Below are 10,961 nucleotides of genomic sequence, written 5' to 3' on the forward strand. Positions count from 1 at the left end.
TTGTTCGTGTTCATATTTTATTGGTGGATTATGCATTTTAGTTCTCTTTTATGTTATGTTGAGAGTTTTACCATACTTGGTTGTTTATTGGATGATTTTATATGAATTGGTATGTTGGATCGGGTTTGCACGCTGTAATGGTATTGAATATTGATAATATTGAGATTGGATTGGGTTGCACATCGCAATAGTATGTGTGTGGATCAGATTGTATGCCTCAACGTTATGTGGTTGGATCAGGTTTCACACTGCAATGCTAAGTGTTTTGTAAGCACCTAATTTTTAACCCGTACGATTTCTATTTGCAGCATTCTTAGTATTTTAAATATTCACTTGAGTTATTTTAATAGAATTTAGTCTACTTCTATTTTTAATTTTTATTATAGAACATAAAATTTTAAAAATACAAAAATAGTTTCATTAATGTTTTGTAGTCATACTATTTTATTTTACTAGGATTTTTATTTATTTTTCTCTATTTTTATATAATATCTGAAAAATATCTAAAATAGTTTCATAATATAATCTAGTTTATTATAAGTAATTTTGTATTTTATACATATACTTTTTTATTATTTTAGAAGGAAAATTAATGTTTTGATACAATGAAAAAAGAAAAGAAGAGAAAAAGTTCAATTTTGAATTAATTTTCAGAGAAGAAGTTAGCCCAATATTGAGCTCAAACTTTGGACTTTTATTAGCCCAATTTGGCCAAGTACCTCAGCCCAATCCCTTAGCCCACACCTTGCTGACCCAAAACCCCTTTACACCCGTCCCATTTTTAATTGTAAAATCCCAGCCACTTATCTCCCTTAATCTAATGACCAATATTAAATCTCCCAACCATATAAAACCCATCTCTTCAAAAAATCCTAGACCTTAACCTAGCCGCACCACCCCTTTCTCCACCTTCTTGTCGCCGCCAGTCATCTAGAACCCACCGAAAATTCCCAAACTTCAGCTATCCACATCACTGATCCCATCCCCTATTGTCGTTTTCATGCACGTGGCCTAACAAATAACAATTTTGCAGTCTTAATATTCCTCTCACGATTTTGTCCGCCCCTCACACGCTTTTCATCCCTTTGAGACGATTCATAGATAAATAGAAGCGGTCAGATTAGGTTGAGACCGAATCCACGACTTCATTTAATCCGAAATTCATCTACAAGAAAAATCAAAATGCAAAAAACGGAGGAGGATTTTCGGATTTCCTGTGGAGTATACATAGAAGGTTCGAGACCCATATATATAAAGGTATTTTTAGATTAGGGATTTTTTTGGATATAAAAGTTTAGGGAAAAAGGACTAGGGTTGTTTTTGTTTTTTGGATCCTACTTCTGATTTCTCGTTTTAGTTCATTGATATAAATAAAAGGGGGAGAATCAGTTTCTTCTAGCTCCGTTCTTACTCCAAAAATAAAAAGTATACAAAAATAATTTAGTTTCTATTTTTGTGATACAGATATTGGGACGACAACCAACATGGATGCCACTTCAGCAGCTGAGTAGATGACGATTAGAATATTTTAAACGTTAGCTTCTATTAGGCCTTCAAATTGTAATGTAGTTTTTGGCGGAAAAGTTAGTTACGCGCATTAGTCAGCTACTTTGCATTTTCAATTACATAAATATAGAATTGTAATAGTAAATTCACATGTTTTGAGATGATAATACAGCTCTTCTCTCTCTATCTCTAAGCTCCCTCTCCTTTCTTCTCTTCTTCTACTCTGTTCTTCTTCTCATTTTCATATTTCTCTTAATTACTGTTCATTAGAGGACTTGATACCAAATTTAGTATCAATTGGTATCAGAGCCACCCAATACCCTCTGTACCCACCGTGCCATGGATGGTGACACCGGTATTGCAGTGTTCGCCTAGGGCTAGAAAAGTCAAGCGCACAACCGTCGGGACGACGGATGCAGAACGTGGTGGTTTGTTATAGTCCATTGCAAGGTATGAGACTTGAGTCCCACATCGGTTTTGCAATATACTGATGTGCGGTTTATATAGCCTTGGACTCCCCAACCTTAATAGCTAGCTTTTAGGGTGTGGTTCTCCCTGGGTTCTATCAATGGTATCAAAGGCAACAAAGTTGTTGATCAATGCTTAACCAAATGGATAGATTTGGATCCTTCTTATGCTACTTGGGAATTTTCTTCCACCTTGAGGACTCGATTTCCTGCCTTCACCCTTGAGGAAAAGGGTGTTGCTCATCGAGGGAGTATTGATACAGATATTGGGACGGCAACCAACGTGGATGCCACTTCAACATCTGAGTAAATGATGGTTATGATATTTTAAAAGTTAGCTTCAATTAGGCCTTCAAATTGTAATTCAGCTTTTGGCGGGAAAGTTAGTTACGCGCATTAGTCAACTACTTTGCATTTTTAATTACATAAACATAGAATTCTAATAGTAAAGTCACATGTTTTGAGATAATAATATAGCTCTAGTTTCTCTCTCTATCTTTAAACTCTCTCTCCTTTCTTCTTTTCTTCTACTCTGTTCTTCTCATTTTCATATTTCTGTTATTACTGTTCATCAGAGGACTTGATACAAAATTTTGGTATCATTTTGATATTCAGTTGTGGGGTTTATTTGAGGCGTTAGAGTTTTATTCGAAGTTTTTTGTTTTGCTTCCTTTGAGTTCAATGGGAATCGATTTAATGCTGCTCGTATGGGGTCTGTTTGAGTGATCGAGTTGTCGATTGAGGTTTGTTCGTGGCTCTTGAGTCCTGTTTCATTGTAGCTGTTGTTTTTCGAATTTTAATTTCCGGCTTCACTTCTATTTGATTCCAACCAAAATCAAAAAAGAATTTTGCGTATTCAGGTCTATTTTTTTTCATTTTCACTTCTGTTTTGGTGTTGATTCCAAGTAAAGATGACAAACGGGTGGGTCGGACCGGGTTGAGAAAAATAGTGACCCGCTGATCACCAATCCGGGTCGGGTTTCGAGTTTTACAACCCGGGCTTAACGAGTCTGGCCCCATCAGGTCAAAAATTGAACCAGAACGGTTCTGGGCCTAAGGGGCAAGGCCGGGCCGGGTTTATGTATTTTTTTTGTATAACTAAAGTAAAAATATAAAACAAAAAAATAATCTTATAAAATGAGTGTTTGAATAAAGGATGCAAAGACTTTAAAATTCTTATATTTGAATATTTTATTAAGAATTTAAGATAATATAATAAAATGAAGATGCAAAAAAATTGTACTTATAATTTGCAAGTTCTTTTTTTATTTCAAACTTGCAAATTAAAGTTTACATTTAAAAACAACTATATTAACGAAAAAAAAGTAAATTCAAAGTTTAATTATTAAATATAAATCTAGAACTTCAAAGGTTTTGCATTGCCTTAGTAAGTTCTTCATAATCAATATGAACTTCTTGGCCATCTTCTGGAGTGTTAAATTCAGATGGGTGACCATGTGTTAATATATCTTCAAGTTCCTCGTCTTCTGGTTTATCAACATCTTCATGTCCCTGATTTCTTCGTTCCGATCTAATCCTATCTGTGAAACATACTAAAATTTCCAAAGCATTGCTTCCCAATGAGGGACGAGTGTCTCGTAGTTATTGTCTTGTTTGACTAAATGCACTCTCTAATGCAACAGTTGAAATTGACACACTCAGCACGTCCCGAGCCATAGCGGAAAAAACAGGAAGTTGCTTTTCATTCTCATGCCACCATCCCAATGGTGAAAATTCCTTATTGGGAGGATCTGATTGCTTTTGCATGTAGAATTGAAGTTAATCAATGTTCCTGGTACTGGTTTGAGTGGAAGGAAACGTATCCCAAATATTATAACCATCAAGACTTCATCTTCATCCATATTTGCAGATGCAGTAGAAGTAGTATAATGCATAGTGGGATTAACATTGCCTATATTAATAGCATCATCATCAATTATATTTGTATAATAATTATATAATTATTGTAAATAACCATTTAACTTGTTTATACAATAATATATATATATATGGGGTTTCAGTTGGTCCAATTTCCATATAACTATATAAAGCATTGATTAATTGAGAGCCAAATAGTTGATTGTGATAAATTAAATTCCAAAAAAAATGAAAGCCGAATAGTTGATTGCAATTTAGATGAAGAATGAGAGAACGACAATTGAGATTTGAGAATTTGAGGTTGAGAAATGACAGATGAGTGAAGAAATGGAGATAAATTAGTAATTACTAAAAATGTTATTTTTTTTAAAAATGCCCAAAAAGGGCCATTCTTGCAATAATTCCGTTGGGCAACGGTCAAATTTGAAGCTGACCATTGCCAACGGTCAAATGCATTAAAAAAATTCAGAAATAGCCGTTGAACCAGTTCAGGCCGGTCCGATTAACCGGTTCAACAACTATTTTCTAATACCGATTTCGACCGGTCTGGTTAAATAGTAAAAAAAAATTATACAGACCAACCCCCTAACCTAGCCTACCCGGTCCCCTAACACCGGTCCAGGTTATTACCGGTTTGTGCCGGCATGGAAATGGGTCAACCCGGCCCGTTAAACAGGTTTAATTCAAAGTATGATGAGAGCCTAGAGTAAATAATCGAATTTAGTTACTAATAGGAATGGGTTTTGGGGGTTTCGAGTAGGGATAAGTCTGGTTGAAAATTTTCCATTACATGTGTTCTCTTTTATGCTTTGTGCTTAAATATCTTATAGCCTGGATCTTCCTGGTTTCGAAGTTTTCGATTGAAGTGCTATTTGGTTTTGTGACTATTTGAATTGGCGAAATCACATCTTCTTAAAATCTGCTTGGTTTCGGTCACGAGTGATTAAAGTTTGGTTTATTGTTGTTACTGCTTTATTGAAGCTTTGATCGACATAACATGTTTCATTCGCTATTGGAACTAGGATTGATCAATTCATTTCTGATGAGTTAAAGCAGTTGAACGAGTTCAAACGATTTGTGTATTTCTCTAAATTTTCATGCTTGCTTGTTTCTTTGTTTGTGAATTAGTCATGATAAGCTCACTGAATCTTCATTAGCTTCTTAATTGTGAATTTGTGATATTTGGGTCTGCAATATTGAATACGTTAGTCTGCTACTTTACTTACATCCATGGGTAGGATACTTAACTAATTTATCTGAGCAGGAGCATGTCACAGAATTCGCCTCATAAACTGTTTTTTTCTCTTATCTGTCTTTCTATCGTTCGAACGTGAAAATCTAAAGTTCTCTTTCAAAACTGTTGATCTTTTGCTTATTAGTAGAGTAACATAAATTTTAGATGGTTCTCCTTTATGTAAAGTTAGCTTGTTCGCGATCATTGAAACCATTTTTAGAGGCAATAAAAGACTTTTTCTTAAATCTGCTAGAATGATTCCAGTTATGACTGTTGCAAGGTGTGAATTCATGTACTAGTTCGGAAAAAATATATGTTTATGTGCAGAAATTTGCAATTGGATAAGATGAGTAATTAAGAAAGAGAAATGTAGTCCCCTTTGAGTAACGAATATGTCCTTGTATGAAATTAGCATGTTTGGGCTGATAATTAAAAGTTGAAGTTTCATATGAATTGGAGATTAAGTTGGGTTCATGGAGTTGATTAACTACCTATTATCACTACTTTGATCACTTTTACATGAGTAGATTGGTGATAGCACTTTGTTAGCTCTACAATCAAGAATCTGCTTGCTCTTTTGTTGACATCTTGAAAATTCCACTTTTCTATATCGTGTAGTAGAAATTGATGCTAGCTTGCTTTGAGCTTTTATTTTCTGTATCCAGGCTGCGGTGAGTGTTTGACTTGCACATGAACTAATTTTGTGATTGAATGTTTGCCTTGTGTGGCAAGGTGTGTTGATGAGATTTTTTGAATGTATTTGAAAATTAATTAAATGGAAAGCAGGGAGATCTGAAGGACACATAGTTGATAGGGATACACACAAAAATGGTAATGAAAAAAGGAATTTTAAGTGTCCAGGTTACATGGGCTATTTGTTCGAGGCGAGTTAGCTAGATCAGATGGCTCTTATCATAATTTGATCCGCCATTTTTCTTTATTCTTCTTATATTTTTATTCTCTTTTGATTTTGATGCTTTGTTTGGACTGTCTTGAATAATATTGGGTCATGAGAATTGGGAAAAGATCGAGCCCACTAGTATTTAGTTCACCTACATGCTTTAGGATTGGGCTCTGTTTAAATACATGAAAAATAAAAAGTTAAAAGAAGATGAGCATGAAATGAATTTTTATTCACTTTAGTTTTATTTTTTCTTTACTTTTCTTACTTGATTGCTAGGAGCATGCTTAGCCCGTCAACACTCGGGTAGGCAAATTTTAGGTCTTGTCTTTTATTTCATTCGAGGAGAGAGGTCGCTCCGTTTAGTTTGTATTCAGGGGAATACCCCATAGATTTTGTATAGATTTTTATCCGGGGTATGCCCCATAGTGAATGTAATTGGAGGTCGTGACGGATATCGTGGAGTGAGCATAGTATAGACTTTTAGTATTTTCTTCTTATCTTATATTCTTTTATTTAGGTGGGGACAACCTCAAGCCTCTTGTGCGTTTATTTTTCTTTTATGTGTTTTTGGCTTAGTTCGAGTATCTTCTAAAGCCAACTAGATCAAGTACGCAACCGAGACTTTCACGGGACTTGGGGAGTGCCTAGCACCTTCTCTCCGAGTCAAATGAACCCCCTTACTTAGAATCTTCTGGTGCAGACTATGTTTGAGTCTAAATATGTTTTTAAAAGGGAAAATCATTTTTTAAAATGGTGACTTGGCACACCGAAATTAAATGTCAAGTGGCGACTCTGAAAAATTCCTTTGAAACACAAACTTTGTCACTTTCAATTTGAAAATCCTTTTCGTTCTTAAAAATCACTTTATTCTTTTAAAGGGGTTAAAGTGAAAAAAGGGGTGTGACAACTTTGGTGACTTTGTTGGGGAGTTGCAGGTTCGAGCTAATACTTGATCTTGTTGGCTTTTAGGATATTCAATTGAGGTGTTTTGTGTTCTCATTTTTTTAATATTTTTTTACTTTGTTGCTTAGTTGCTTATTTGTTTATCGCTTTCCCTCTATGTGTACTGCTTTATAATTGTCATCATTTGCATAACCCTGACTAAGTTATTTCTGCAATAAGTCCTCGTAGTACGCATCGGGTACACAAACTCTTTGTTGAGTCACCCTTATTCTAGGAGGGGGGCCTTCGGACGTATGGAGTGGGTAGAAAGCTTGAGCAACCACCATCGACCATACGCTCCCCCGAATTGCCTTTTTATTGAACCCCAAACGTAGGTCAGCCTTTGCATCACTATTATGTGCATCATATCATTATGACCTAGCAGGGTCCGCTCCTAGGTACCGTATTCTTATGTAGGAAGCCTGTCCAAATTATGCCAAATGGGCCCGCCGGCCCAAAAGGACATTCAATCATCCTATGTACAAAATGTTGCATCTTTGAGGGTAAAAGGCTCATTTGGTGGACCTATATTTAGGAAATAAGGGTGGAAAATGAAGTAAAAGAGAATATTGAGATTTTTGTCAATTTTATTTTTCTTGCCTAGTTTTCTAAAAGATAAGAAAAAGATTTTAGACTTTCTTATCATTTTTCAAAAAGACAAAAAGTAGTTTTTCCAAATCTGTTACATTTTTTAGGTTTTCTCCCAAATATAATCCTCACGAACTAGGCATACCTGATTTTCATCTTTCGGGGCGGGATATGTAGGCAACCCACATCAGGTCCGATCTTTTTCATCTTCCTAGCAAGTCTCAAGTTCTTGATTTCGGGGGTCGTAGCTAAGTCTTGCATGTCTATCTACGTTTGGCCACATCGATTGTTTTTGCGAAATAGAACTATTTTTGCAAAAGTGGCTTGTTAACCCATGTCTTAGAGTCCTAAGTCCACAACAAGGTATCCTCTGAATTTAATGTCCATTCCTGTTTATTTTGCATGCTTAGCCATGTTTTAAAAATAAAGTTATTTTTGCAAACTAATTTTGAGAACCGTGATTCCTAAAATTTTGAGCTTGTATAGGCCTTTAAGAGATATATTTTCATGTCTTAAAGGTCACCTTTCTTGAGTTTTTACTTCTAGTCACCTTTTGGCCACTTAGGCCATTTTGCAAAATTATCCTCACTCATGCCTTGTCTGTGCCCAATAGGAAGTGTTATGGTCTCATATATTTTCTCGAGTCACTAACTCTGTTTGGTTATTTTTCTCATTTAGGTATGGATCTATTTACAGAGCTTGAGGATGATAGATACCTCAGGACCATCCCAGCCAGGACCGTCGCATTCAGAAGCTGTTTGAGAAGACTTTTTATGTTTTGAGTCTGTTTTATATTGTCTTTTACTTTCTAGTCTTGTCGAGTCTTTTGTTATTGTACTTCTTATTTTGTAATTGAAAATCAAAAAGAATTATAAATGAAAAATCCAAAAAGATTTTTATTTTTTAGTTTATTTTGTCCATCACTTTTTCAGAACTACGTTTGGTCTGATTCATGCTTGACATGATACGTAGGCAACCTATATCGGATTCGATCAAATCATTTTTAAAACTTAAAAAAAGAAGAAGAAGAAAGAAGATGAAGTTTTGGGACGTGAGAAATGCGAGAAAAGAAAAGAGTGATAATCAGAAAGACAAAGAGAGGAAAGAAAATGAGTAAACCAAGGAGTGTTAAAGAGAAAATAAAAGAGGAAGGTTGAAACGGGCAAATTGGGATGATGCCATATGACCTTGTGATCCCTAAAGTCATTGTAGAACCGTTAATTGTTGCTAGGTGCATTGCACATAATGTGATATTATTATCTGATAAATTCCCTAACACTAACATGTTGGCTTTATTTTGCTCCTCTATGTTATTTTTATTATTATCATTCAGGAAGGTGGTTATTTTGTGGCATTCTGGTTAGTCATCCATATACAGTAGGTCAAAAAGCAAGGCAGCCATGGCTAGTAAGAAATTGGATACAAGTGTTGTTGAACCGTCAAGGGATATTATGGAATCGGAATCTGAGTTGAAAGAAGAGATCCAAAGGTTGAAACAACAGATGGAAGAGATGTAACAAGCTTGGATTAGTGGGCATCCTCCATCTTCATTTTCCACTAACTACACTGAAATCCCTGCCTCCATCCCACCACTGTCACAAGCCCAGATTCCCACTACTACTGATTTTTCCCCACAACATGCACCAGGCTTTACCCCTTACCACAACTACCCTAGCACCTCATCCCTGCCTTTTCACACTCCACCTACCAAAGCTATCTCATATCCCGATCCATTAATCACTCATGTTTTTATAGCTCCTCCACAAGCCACCATTCCAAGATCTTCTAGTGAACCCGTATTCAAAGTCCCTAATGTCCAATATTATGCTCCAGAACCAACTTTGAAGGTCCCGGATCCCTATTGCTATAGCCCTTACTTTGAGCCTCCCGTTGAAACTGAATAACCCGCTAAGAATGTGGAGCAAGAAGAGATATCCAGGAAGGTAAAAGTTCAGAGCAATCTTTAAGGAACATGCAAGGGATAAGAAGACAAGTAAGCGTGTCCTACAAAAACTTATGCTTGTTCCCTGACGTCCAACTGCCTGTTGGGTTTAAGATGCCAAAGTTTGATTTGTATGATGGACATAGGGATCTCATAGCTCATTTGAGAGATTATTATAGAAATATGAGAGGTGTTGCTGGAAAAGACGAGCTGTCGATGGCCTATTTCAGTCAGAGTTTGAGTGGGGCAGCCCTGTAATGGTACACCCAGCAAGATGATAATAAGTGGTACATATGGGATGATATGGCTCAAGCCTCTGCCCGATACTTTCAGTACAATATAGACATTGTCCCAGATTGTCTGTCCCTGACCAAGATAGAAAAGAAGCCTAATGAAAGCTTTAGGAAGTACGGGCTCAGATGGAGAGAACAAGCTATCGGGGTCAATCCTCAGATGGAAGACGACGAGATGGTTAAGTATTTTCTCCAAGCCCAAGAGCCTACCTTTTTTGTCCATTTGATCTTAGCCATGCACAAGCCTTTTAACGATGTGGTAAAGATGAGAGAAATGGTAGAAGAGGGACTCAAGTCAAGAAATATCATGAGCTACTCCGCCTTGAAAGTAACCACATAGATAATTCAGAATAAAACAAGAAGCTTGATGAGTAAGGAAAAAAAAGATGTTGCTATGGTTGTCTCTGGACCACGACGTGGCCCAAGGGGTCCGCCTCACCAGTATACTCAGTCTTGACCCTAACCTCAAGCCTACACCCAAGCTCCATATAATCCACCCCAGCATTATTTTCCCCTACAAGTTCCTCAATACTAAGTCAGACCACCCTAATACCATGTTCATAACATACAATCATATGCTCACCCCCTCCTTACCTACAACGGTGTGTGCCAACTCCATAAAACCCTTATCCACACCCACAAACCTACCGAAACCCTAATAGTCCGAACTTTCGACCAAGGCCGAAGTATAAAGGAGAAAGGCAGTAGTGGAAATAAACCTTCACCCCTGTTGGATAGTCCTATGCTAGTTTGTTTCAAAGGTTGAGGCAATTAGACATGCTGAGGCCGATTAAGGCAAAGATACTTAATCCACCCCGAAAGAACCTTGATTATTCTCTGAGGTGCGCATATTGTTATGATGCACCAGGGCACGATTTAGAGAAGTGTTGGCATTTGAAAAAAGCAATCCAAGAGCTTATTGATACAAATCAAATTGTAGTACAGAGCCCGGATACGCCAAACATCAACAAAAATCCTTTGCCATCACATGCAAAGACGCATATGATTGAAATGGTTCATAAGGATGGGGAGTCTGGGAATTCCACCAAGCATGTCCCGCACATCTCTAAGTTTTTTTTCACGCCGAGGATTGCAAAACTTTCAATGTCACCAGTCCCGAAACCTATGGTAATAAAGAGTTGATGAAGAGGTCCCAAAGTCTATTTGTTGAGGTCAATATGGTGGAAATTGGGGAAGGTTCTAGTAA

The 10,961-nt window shown here is 36.7% G+C and overlaps 1 long non-coding RNA gene across 1 annotated transcript; it reads left to right on the forward strand.

The window, feature by feature from the left end:
- The first annotated feature begins 838 nt into the window (after window positions 1-838).
- On the forward strand, window positions 839-1,692 carry LOC104103795 (uncharacterized). The gene is made up of 2 exons (XR_687988.4): window positions 839-1,257; window positions 1,465-1,692. It is a non-coding gene; the product is annotated as an uncharacterized lncRNA (long non-coding RNA).
- The last annotated feature ends 9,269 nt before the right edge of the window (window positions 1,693-10,961 follow it).

This window comes from Nicotiana tomentosiformis, chromosome 9 (assembly GCF_000390325.3).
Source record: "Nicotiana tomentosiformis chromosome 9, ASM39032v3, whole genome shotgun sequence".
In the NCBI taxonomy this organism is placed as follows: domain Eukaryota; kingdom Viridiplantae; phylum Streptophyta; class Magnoliopsida; order Solanales; family Solanaceae; genus Nicotiana; species Nicotiana tomentosiformis.